Source organism: Danio rerio, chromosome 7 (genome assembly GCF_052040795.2).
Source record: "Danio rerio strain M-AB ecotype USA chromosome 7, GRCz13ab, whole genome shotgun sequence".
NCBI lineage: Eukaryota > Metazoa > Chordata > Actinopteri > Cypriniformes > Danionidae > Danio > Danio rerio.
In genome coordinates, this window is record NC_141027.1 from 32,565,251 (window position 1) to 32,577,380 (window position 12,130).

The 12,130-nt window shown below is 36.9% G+C and overlaps 1 long non-coding RNA gene across 2 annotated transcripts; it reads left to right on the top strand.

The window, feature by feature from the left end:
• The first annotated feature begins 1,470 nt into the window (after positions 1-1,470).
• Positions 1,471-10,199, top strand: LOC142644785 (uncharacterized). 2 transcript variants are annotated; one of them, NR_200039.1, is given in 3 exon segments: positions 1,484-1,689; positions 3,032-3,203; positions 5,424-10,199. It is a non-coding gene; the product is annotated as an uncharacterized LOC142644785 (long non-coding RNA).
• The last annotated feature ends 1,931 nt before the right edge of the window (positions 10,200-12,130 follow it).

A 12,130-nucleotide genomic window follows, 5' to 3' on the forward strand; every position in this document is an offset into this window, starting at 1 on the left:
GATTTCTGTGGTAGCACTTTACAGTAAGGTTTAATTTTATTTTCTTAATTTTTTTTATTTATTTAACTTAGTTCTTGATTTCCAGGGGCTGCCACAGCAGAATGAACCACCAACTACTCTGGCAAATAGTTGAAGTCAGAATTATTAGCTCTCTTTTGAATTTTTTTTCTCTTTGAAATATTTTACAAATTATGTTTACCAGAGCAAGGACATTTTTACAGTATGTCAGATAATATTTTTTTCTTCTGGAGAAAGTCTTGTTTCATTTCATCTAGAATAAAAGCAGTTTTATTTTTATTTTTTTACATTTAAGGTCAAAATTATTAGCCCCTTTTACGCCCCTTTTTCAATACTCTACAATACTCTACAGAACAAGTACTCTACGATACTCTACAGAACAAACAAAGTTACACAATGACTTGCGTAATTACCCTAACCTGCCTAGTTAACCTAATTAAGCTAACCTAGTTAAGCCTTTAACTGTCACTTTAAGCTGTATAGAAGTGTCTTGAAAAATATAATTTACTGTCATCATGCTTAAAGATCAAAGAAATCAGTTATTAGAAATCAGTTACTAGAAACTATGTTAATTATGTTTAGAAATTTGTTGAAAAAAATCTCTCCGTTAAACAGAAATTGGCAGAAAAAAACCAGGGGCGATAATAATTCTGACTTCAACTGTATGTTTTACACAGCGGATGCCCTTCAAGCTGCAAACCATCATAGTGCTGGGAAACACCCATACATTCACACACACCGCAAATTTAAATTTAGTTTATATTGTTGGGGTAAACGGAGCATTCTGAGGAAACAAGGAGAACATGCAAACTCTACACAGAAATGCCAACTGGCCCAGCCGGCACTCAAACCAGTGACCTTGCTGTTGTTTGTTAAGCAATTGTTGTTTGTTATCTATCTATCTATCTATCTATCTATCTATCTATCTATCTATCTATCTATCTATCTATCTATCTATCTATCTATCTATCTATCTATCTATCTATCTATCTATCCATCCATCCATCCATCCATCCATCCATCCATCCATCCATCCATCCATCCATCCATCCATCCATCCATCCATCCATCCATCCATCCAAAGTCATAAAATATTAGCTATGTGCTAAAACATTGTAACATGGTTTTAAAACAATGTTAAAATGTGTAAAAATTACAATAAAATCTTTAAAATCAATAAAATCTGACATACTGGGAACATTTTTTGGAATCGACATAAAAGTTGATCATGATATATTATATTATATATCATATATTACCTGTAATGACCTACATCTGTTATGAAAAACAATTGACACTGTGGTAATATTGCATATCCACAGAAGGACATTAAGTTATAAGTAATATAAGGACATATAAGTAAACTGTAACAAACAGTAATACATTTTAAAAACTAAAAAAAAAAAACAACAACTTAACTTTAATTTATGTACGTCAGTCTGGCACGTCATTGCCATAGCAACGTGACGTAAAGTGGAACAATTTTCGCGCTGTTGCTTTTTTCTATGCTCGGTTTTTAAAACATGTGTTGGTGAATTAATCCAACAAAATTGTGAGATTTCCAGACACTATTTTACAACTAAAGGGATTAAAAACAAGATGCAAGGAAACACATCAGAGTTTGAAGGAAAGAAACAATGAAAAGGACCTGTTTCAGCATGGCTAACAAAGGTGAGCTAACAGAGTGCAATAAGGCATTTATTTTAATAAGTGGACACACTTCAGTCGTTGTTAAAATACCATACATTTATTTATTTAATCTTAGTAAAAGCCAAACGGGTGTAATTAAGTCGCTCTGAAATCAAAATGTAACGTATTTGTAGTTTTAAACGATATATGTTTCTGTGCACTTCAGTAAATTTGTAAAAAACAAACAAACAAACAATCATTTGCCCTCGTGAACTTCAATCAAATATTGTAACCTTCCCTCACCCTCGATATGACTTCTTTACTTTCTGGTCACATGGAATTCCTTTAACTTAGCGCAGGCATATCAGTGGCGTCCCATTTTTCCCTAATTAGAAATGATTAGTTTTTTTTGATTAGTCTAATTAGAAAGTTACTTTCTCCAACAGAAGTCGATTTCAAGTCGATGTACGTCACTGTTGTAATAATGTTGATATTTTGGTATAGATATTGGTATGGAGGCGACACTTTTGCTCAGTGGTTCACAGCTGGGTACAGTGGGTAGCACGATCGTCTCACAGGAAGAAGGTCGCTGGTTCGAGTATTGGCTGGGTTGGCATTTGTGTGGAGTTTGCATGCTCTCGTGTTGGTGGGGGGTTTCTTCCGTATGCTCTGGTTCCACCACAGTCTAAAGTTGAACTATAAAGTTGAACTAAATTGGCCACAGTGTATGAGTGTGAATAAGTGTTTCCCAGTGTTGGGTTGCAGCTTGAAGGGCATCTGCTCTGAAAACAAATGGTGGATAAGCTGGCGGTTCATTCCTCTGTGGGGGACCTCTGATGTAAGCCAAAGGAAAATGAATGAATGAATGTTGGTATGGAGTTTGTTTTGTATACAGTAATATATAGTGTAATTATGTTTGAGAGTGGAAGTTTTTTTTTTCATGTGACTCAAAAATGATCAACATTAAAGTCTTAAAATGAATAACCCCACAAGGTATTAATCTTAAGATTCAATCATTACTTTAATTAAAATTTTGCTTATTTATTTACGTTTTCATATACTAGTAAATAAGCAGGGTTCAGTGGCCAGGGATCGGGCCAGTGGTTTAGATTTTTACGTGCCCTGCCAACATTTTCTCTGGCCCCATCAAAAAAAGAAGTTAGCCATTAAGTTTTTCAGCATAACTTTTTAAAATACAACTGACAATTTAAAAATAGTTTAACTACTGATTAGATTAATTAAAGTGAATGTTTTAGTTGAAAACTACAACAATATTATGCTTTTTGTTTAAAAACCCACCAAAATGCTTAATTTTAGAAACCGGCTCATTACATTAGTTTATAATACTGTCAATATTTTTATTTTTCATTTATTTGTAAACCAGGGCGATGCAGTGGTGCAGTAGGTAGTGCTGTCGCCTCACAGCAAGAAAGTCGCTGATTCGATCCTCAGCTCAATTGGCGTTTCTGTGTGGAGTTTGCATGTTCTCCCTGCATTCGCGTGGGTTTCCTCCGGGTGCTCCGGTTTCCCCCACAATCCAAAGACATGCGGTACAGGTAGGCTAAATTGTCCATAGTGTATGAGTGTGTGTGTGACTGTGTGTGTGTGTGTGGATGTTTCCCAGAGATGGGTTGTGGCTGGAAGGGCATCCGCTGCGTAAAAATGTGCTGGATAAGTTGGTGGTTCATTCCACTGTGGCGACCCCGGATTAATAAAGGGATTAAGCCGACAAGAAAATGAATGAATTTATTTGTAAACCTAGATTTAAAATGCATTTCACTTCTTGTTCTTGATTGATCCATTAACATAATAATCATATTAGCCTACATTTTAATCAATTATTGCCTTTGAGTTAAAAAAAAAATTTAGACTAAGAATGCTAAAATAAGTCTATGAAGGGGGTCCATGCAGGGGTGCATTTCTTGTCACAGTACCAGGACTGCTGTCAGATCATGAAGCAATGTTGATCTTTCTTTCAAGGTGTCGAAATGAACAAAACAATTGGCCTGTTACAAAATATAAGATTAAAATATGGAAAAAATATCAGATGGTAATTTCGGTCAATTTTTTTTCGGTCAACAAATAAACAGCATTCGGTAATATTCCAGCATTCTGTCACTTTCATGGACATGAAACGCACATTTGCCGGTAGAAATGACATCCTGCCCTACTCATCATTCTCTCTTCATATAGCCATATATATGGCCATTACACAACCATAATACACTGTGATATAGCCTGGTTCGTGGATCATTTTGTTTCACTACAATTGATCCGCTCAATCGAGCCAAGACTACCTCATTCTGGTGATCTCAGACCGATTGATTTGGCGTGGACTTGAGCACGATTGTGGGATTCACATATGCCACGAACCGTGCTTACTTGGCAAACGAGATATGCCCGAAACAAACGTCTGGGCATGAAAGCATGCAATTGATAAACAGTCACAGCCAAATTAAACTTAAGCGATCAGACCAGTAACCATTCTGTATGCTGTCCCGAGCGTCTTGTAAACTGGCCCCAGGCCAGCAGGCAGTCCTTATTGTTGAGCTTTGCTAAGGAACAGTGGCATCATGTAAACAGACTGTTAGAGGGCTCAAATCAACATTTGTGTAAGTTTTAGGACCTTTAATTGGGACTGATACCAGTAATGAAATTTGTCACTGAAATTGCAAAACATTGAACAAATGTTTTTTGGGCAGTTTTTTTTTGTCCTCGAAGAACCTTTGTGCAATGTCTTTAGTTTAAACTAAGGTACAATATGTAAGTGTTTGTGCAAATGCTGATGTTTGGAGTTGATCACACAGTCTATAAATAAAGCAGGTCCTATTTATTCTTTGCAATGTTTACTAATACATTATCAAAATTAAAAGCTGGCATGTGTTAAATTATTTACTAAACCTAAGTTGAAACAATTAATTGTATATTTATTAAGTAATGTGGCCAAATATAAGTAGATACCTTATTGCGAGGGTAATTTCTTTAGTTAATGAATGAACTAGAGTTAAGTAATGGGACCTTATTCTAAAGTGCAGATTTATCAAAGGCGCCATAAAATGCTGTCTTAACTTTGTCTCATTATGTAAGTAAATTATGTAACTACATTTTACATTAATCTCCGAACATTGTGCTTGCATGGATGGGTTTGGGCACGGTAATAGATCCGTAAAGAAATGAGATTGGTCATGGATTATCAAACATGACTTGATGGAGAGTTTCACTAGAACAGGCACCGGTCGCTGATTCAACTCAAGTCTGGCCACATTAACAGGCAGAGATCTGTAAGCACGAGAGTCCATTGCCTTCACAGAATCACTCGAGGCAGTTTTTTAGGAAAAGCTTTTTTGCTTTTTTCCTCTTCATAGCAGCTCTAGTACCTGTAGAGACACTTTACTGGCGACAAACCAAGTACATGATTGATTATTCATGGGTAAATGCTCATGGAAAGGACAGCATATATCAAGTAGTCACAAAAAATTAGCAGCAAATTTAACAATGCATTTGAGACAGAAGCTCTAAAGTCAAGTTGCACTGCAGAGGAGATGCTCAGCCAAACACACTGACTGTCTGCTCCCTTATTCCCAATCAGCTGACCATCAGGGCATTGCAGAAATCGAAGAAGGTAGATACTCTGCTGCTGCATATGGAGAATTTTCTTTTTTCCTCTGCTGCATTTTTAAGATTACGAATGCTAAGTATGTGTTGTTTGTTTCTTTTTATGCTATTTTATTTGAATACGTCTGAGCTGTCTCCGTCTCTGCTGTGTGTCATTGCAGGAGGATGTGACAGGAGGGCCGGCGGGGCAGAACACGTCCGCTTCCATTCGTCATAACGAAGAACTGTCATGCAAGGTGTGTGCGTTGAAACACTTTACATCGGCATGTGTTTGTCACACTGGGACGGATACGTGTCCATCCTCGGCATTCTGGAAAGGGAGGTGCAAATATGTCACACACATAATCACATGAGAGCGCTTAAATGAACACACCACGTTCATGCAACATGCATGTCTACTTAGGCGTAGAAATATGACATTTTGCTCAGCCACACATTCATACATGCTTATGCATGGCTAACTTCACCCACATATTTCACATTCTGAATCTCATTGGCTCAGGCACCCCCCTCCTTGACGTAGCCACACACACACACATACATACACACACACAGGCTTGTGCGTGAACCACAGCGAGATGGGGCTGTGAGGGTCGGCTGAGCCCCTCCAGGCCAGATCCTCCTTTCCACATGAGTGTGTCCAGTCTCCAGTCCTCACCCCCTCCCCTCTCCTTCCCTCTCCTCTTGGGCCACGGGCTGCAACATGGCTCGGAAAACTCCAAAGACACACTAAATCAAATCCTCATCGCAAGCTGTGTCTTTTATTAGAGTTATATAAGGGTGTATGACGGAATAAAAGAGCGAGGGAGTTGCTCCTGTTTCAGGGCTGAGGGACGCCGAGTAGAAAAGGGAGATTTCAGAATGCCTTCAGTTTTATTGACATCATTTTTATTAAATGGTCTATAAATTGTAAGTCCTGTCATCATTTGCTCAGCCTTATGTCATGGCTAATTCAGCAGAATTTTCCTCATATTCAGAAAGCATGATGGGATTTTTAATCAAATCTGAGAGATTTCTGCCCAGAAGTTTGTTTACTTATAAAGGTGATGTGTTTTATGTATGCCTTCTGAGGTGATATGATTGCTTTTGTTTGTAGATTTAACCCTTCAACACATATTTTGGTCCTTTAAAAGTTAGGGACATCATACACTATCCTTTTCCAACATTTGAAATATTTCTTAATCTATTCACCTTATTCTCCGTGGACGAGTGGGCGCAACCATTTGAATCTTTTTGACTCGAGACTTCCCGTCTTGTTTATTTGCATTCATTTTTAGACGTTAAAGACAGCTTGTTGTTCTGTGTTACAAACTGATATTTTCTTGTTATAATATACTACCTTTTCTGTTAAGTCATGCAAACACTTGTTTGTAGGGCAAGTAGTTTGACCGTATACTGCCATTTATTATTCCCAGTCATTTCTCCCGTAGGAAACTGAATCGAAAGTTCTAAAACAATCGCAAAAACTAGTACACTTCCACATTTGAAGAATAAGATCAATACAGTATAATCAACATTAAACTTTCAACGAATGTCTGTTTTTATATTAATATTTGTAAAAGTGTACAGTATAGTTTCACTAGTGACCTGTGCTATATAACAGTGAAGTATGGTACAACAATACTTAAATATTTAATGACTAAATAAAACTGATAAAGCTCACCTTCATTCTTTAACATGACATTTTTCTGATACACAATGATCATAAGATGTTTTACTCCTATTTACCACAGGAATATAATACCTGCAAATCTGCAAAACCTGCAAAAAAATGTATTATTTTTTCTGCAGACCAATTACTGTACTCAATCACTGTTACTTGATGGAAGAGCTGGTCATAGTTTTGAGAATAGACTTGAGATCACAAATATAAACTGAATGTGAGAAGTGCACTTTGATGACGCCTTGCTCAAATTGAGCCCTGATTTATTATCTTTTTTTATCATTGTTTTAAAGATACCTGAAGAGTCTTGTGCTACTGCAGCAGTTAGAGATTTATAACTGTTAAATGTATACTGTAGGTCTGTCTGGGTCTCTAAAGACCTGAAATGTAATAATGATTGGTAAAACGTCCATGCATTTAAGGAATATTTGAGGCTTTTAATCATATGCAAACATTGAGCAAACAAACTAAAGCTATTCAAAACTATTCCAGTTTGACACACAAGAGCAAACTTGATTGGTTCTTGCGGAAACTCCAGTGTGTTTGTGTGAAGCACAAGAATGAATCTCAACAGTTCTCACACAGCTAGCAAATTTGATTGCAGTAAGCACTGATGTTTATATGTGAATATAAGAGTTGATCTTATCTACATCTACAAAATAACATTACTCTACAGAAAACTTTGGATGGATTGCTCAGTTCAGAGTCATTTATTTTTGATATATTAATGTACATTTTGAAGCTTCAGAGTTTTTGACTGATCATGCTTTTGGTGCAGGGATGGAAATGAACGATATCTTCATTTGCATTCTGAAGATGGTCAAATTTCAGATGAGTTTGGAAAATGTTAATGATAAATACAGTAAATGATGATGGGTTTTTTAATTTTAAAGTGAGTCTAAACTGAGATTCTTTGCCATCTTTTTCAGTAGAACTGATTACTGCTGACCTTTGGTTCACGTAAATGACTAGTTATAGTCTTAATACTTCATAGAAACATGGCTATTTTAAATCATGGCACTCAATCTTACTTGGTCTGATGCATCAAGGTGGGGGATTGGAGAGCCTGAAGGCTTGGAGGAGCTGTCACACATAGCTGATGTAATGTGCAGGCCAGATGCACAGTCAAACCGTAATCAGAGGCTCTGTTGCTCCACTAATGCTGTCTCATGCACACACTAACAAACACACAGCGCCGCATGCAGCCATTTGAGGGTGGTTTTGAACCAAAAGGAATGAAATTTTCTGAATGTATAAATCTCAAGTACTGTACTGTTTATAAACTCGTGAGTTCCTACTGTACTAATTGTACACAATGTTAAAAGATGGCAAGGGAAGCAAAAGCACTTAAAATTTTACAAAGGGAAATAGATAATGGTAAATGGCTGATCTTATTTGATAACGCAGTCTGTCTTATTGACCGTATTACACTGATTGGCTGATTGTGTCATGTGATAATGTCAGTTTGTCAGAACTGTGCTAGTTATTTTAGAAGTTGTGCAAAACAGTCAATAAAATAAAATAAATGCTGTTTATGTATTATGTTTTGTTTACTGCACCAGGCAGATTGAGTTGCTTAGTGAGACACACACACACACACACACACACACACACACACACACACACACACACACACACACACACACACACACACATATACTGTATATCTAAAATATACTGTATAGCAGGGGTGCTCAACCCTGTTCCTGGAGATCTACCTTCCTGGAGATTTCAGTTGCAACCATTATCAAACACACCTGTCTGTAATTATCCAGTGCCGTTCAGGTCCTAATTAGTTGGTTCAGGTGTGTTTCATCAGGGCTGGAGCTGAACTCTGTAGGAAGGTAGATCTCCAGGAACAGAATTAAGCACCCCTGCTGTATAGTATCAAAGGCCTGGTGGCTATTATTTAACTTGCATTTTAACTTGTATTTATTTTAAATACATCTTTAATGTCCAAGTCAGTTATTTGATTTGGTAAGAAATTGATACTTTTATTGAGCCATGATAAGTTAAAGGAATAGGTCACCCAAAAATTACTCCATAATTTTCTCACCCAGAAGCCATGCTTGGTTTATAGGACCTTTGTTTTTTGTCAGGTAAATACAGTCAGAGTAGTTTTAAATTTTTTCCTGGCACTTCCATGTTGTATAAAAGGGCTGCACAATATTGGTAAAATCTAACATTGCGGTATTTTTTTTTCATTCTGCGATATATATTGCGATAGAAATACAATTTCACTAGATTTGTTAAATAACTATTTGCAAAGAATTTCTTCATTTTTGATTAGGATGATTCTGTAGGGGAGTGCATATGCATAAAATAGAAGAAACAAGCGTAGATACTTTCAATAAAGAAAATGATACAAATAAATAAACAGCTTTTTTTTTTAAATGTCAAACTGTACTCTGGAACACAGTAATTGAATAATCAAATGTAAAATTAATACTGCATAGTCTTTCTTTTATAAACATTTAAATAAAATTAATCGTTAGTCATTTGTCAAAGTTACAAATGGTACATTTCTTTTGCCTAAATGCTTTTAAAAACCCCACACAGTCACCGGCCTCAAAAAACACTTGCAATATGCTAAATTTTAACCCAGACTCAACATTGCGGAGACTCATAATGTGACTATTGCGAATGATCACATTACGATATCGATGCTGAAAAGATATATTGTGCAGGCCTATTGTATAATGCCGCTAACTCGAAAAAAGCACATCAGTATGCTGCATATGACCTGTTAAACTTCTGGCGGTGTATGGGTTAGTTTGACGAGTTTAAAAAGTAAAAGCCACTATCTAACACCATTACACAGCACAGAAGGATGTGTCTGTACAGTTTCAGCTGAAAACACCCATCGGTTGTTTAATAAACCTTTCAAAATACTGGAATTTTCTGCTTTGAACACAATGTAGCTGTTATTGTTGTCTGTGCTTTTCATGCTAGTTCTCCCCGCCCACCGTTCCCACGTGCCTGTCAGAGTGTGCCTCAATCACCGGCTGTGTCAGATAAACTGCACAGTGACAGACATGAAGGAAGCTGATTTCATGTAACGTTTGTGAGAAATACTACAATGATAAATTTTTTAATGATTATTTGTTGTGTTTGTTGTGGAGGTTTTACAAAGTAGACGCACACACAGACACACAGCACAAGCGTTTAACTTTACACTGTTTTTGCATGGCAAATGTCACAGGATGCACATTGATATGTGATGTATGGATATTCGTTATGTTAATATACAAAATAAACCTGATTTAACGTTCACAAACTGTGACTGAAGTGTCTTCTATCACGGTATTGTGATTACTGCTCCAAAATTTATTATTTTTAAATGTCTGGGTAGACAACTTAAACTTTTTTGCCTTTTGAACACAATATATTTTGTTTTGAGAAACATTTAAAATATTTTGGAGTAGTAAATGTGTCAGGCTAATTTTACTGTCTTCATTTGTTTTAAAAACAGAATTTTTTTTTTTTTACAATTCAAAACGGCATTTTTTTCTACTGGAGATATTGTTGTCCTTAAAAAAACATGAATAAAAAATCTCATACAATACCTTAGAAACGGTATTGCAGAAAATTTTGACGGGTTTAAAACCTTGACTTTTCCAAACTGCAGTATAATTTAGAAAATGGTTACCGTCCCATGCCTAGTACTGACATGTAGCTGTGGTGATAAAGTAAAGATGGTAAAATCCCTGTAATTAGAAGCATGCACTGTTTTAAAAACGTTTTAAACTTAATTCTTCATCACATTTGATGTTGACTGATGATCACAGAGAGCTGAACAGATTTTTTATTCACAATTGCTTTGTGCATGTCCTGTCTTGTTGATATGATTATATGCGTTATTATACTACGGAGACATGTTAATACGTGACTGTCAATCAATTTGTTAGACGGGGAAACCGCACTCCTGTTACGTTGCAGTTGGCCTCAAAATGGGAGGGATTTGGATCCTATTTTTAAAATACATCACCTCAAGTTCTGTCCAAACAGCTTCCAAAAGATCTCCTAAAAACTGTACATTTCTTTTAGATTAATTTTAGACCTTTTTTTCAAAAAACATAAATATAGGAGTAATGGATTTACATTAAGTACATCAGCGACAGTATATGCTGACATGAAATGTATTTTAGGATTCTTGTTTCAATTGTAGATGTGTCGTAGCCAGCATACTTTTTCTCTGCCCTTTCTGTGCTAAATAACTCTCATTACGATATCTTAGGTTGCAGATGGAGGGTGATTTGCCGACTTGCAAGGGGTTTGCATCATGGCAGAGTCTCAGTCAGACATCCGCGAAGCCCCTCCTAAGCACAAAGCAAAACCGCCGCTCATTTGAAAGTCTAATATGTCGGTTAAACATGAGTTTATTAGTTTGATAAGGAACACGCAATGAAACCACCTAATCAGACGTATTCTGTAGTTTCAGTAAAAAAGCCTGCATGTTTGTCTTGCTATATGAGAACATTGCATGAGCAACTGTGTTTGTAATTGCCTGCATTTGTGTTTGTGCGTGGTTTTGGAGTGTTATCTCGTGCTGAGTGAGTGTTCTGCTATGACAGTGGTGGTGACACACGCTGTCCTGTTGCAAGGGAGCATGCCTGATGAAAACACTGGACTAGCAAACGCGTGACTAGCTCTACTCCTCTCCCAGCACTGTTGCATCATCTACCTCCAGGACATCTCAGAGCAAACGGCGTCTCTCGGACTGAAACGTCTCCGTGTGATTGTTCCACCCGGCTCTAACAGGGCCGTAGATCACTCTCATTATCATTACATCTTAAATGTTTATGGACACTGATGATATTCGCCTCTACAGCACAAAGAAGCGATTGGGGAAACGTTCAGTTACTTTACATCATTGTGTTGTCGTTGACTGACAGTGAGAAATGGTGGGAGGATCTGTGGAAGGAACGAGTCCATGGGTACCACAGTTTTCTCCAGCTCTCATTTAAACTGATTTAAAGCAAATGCATCATGGGACTTCAGACAGGCTTTCTGTACTTCGTGCCTGATTGCTTGTTGGTTGATTGCCAGACCTTTTTTTTTTATTTCAAAGCATTCCAGCTTAAATTCAACCAACATCAAGGCCACAGAATTTCACTTTCGTTCAAAAGTCATTGGAAGTAAAGTTATTGGAGGTAATGCAAACACAGTTTTGTGTAGCCAGACCTTCAAACTGATGGCAGAAGG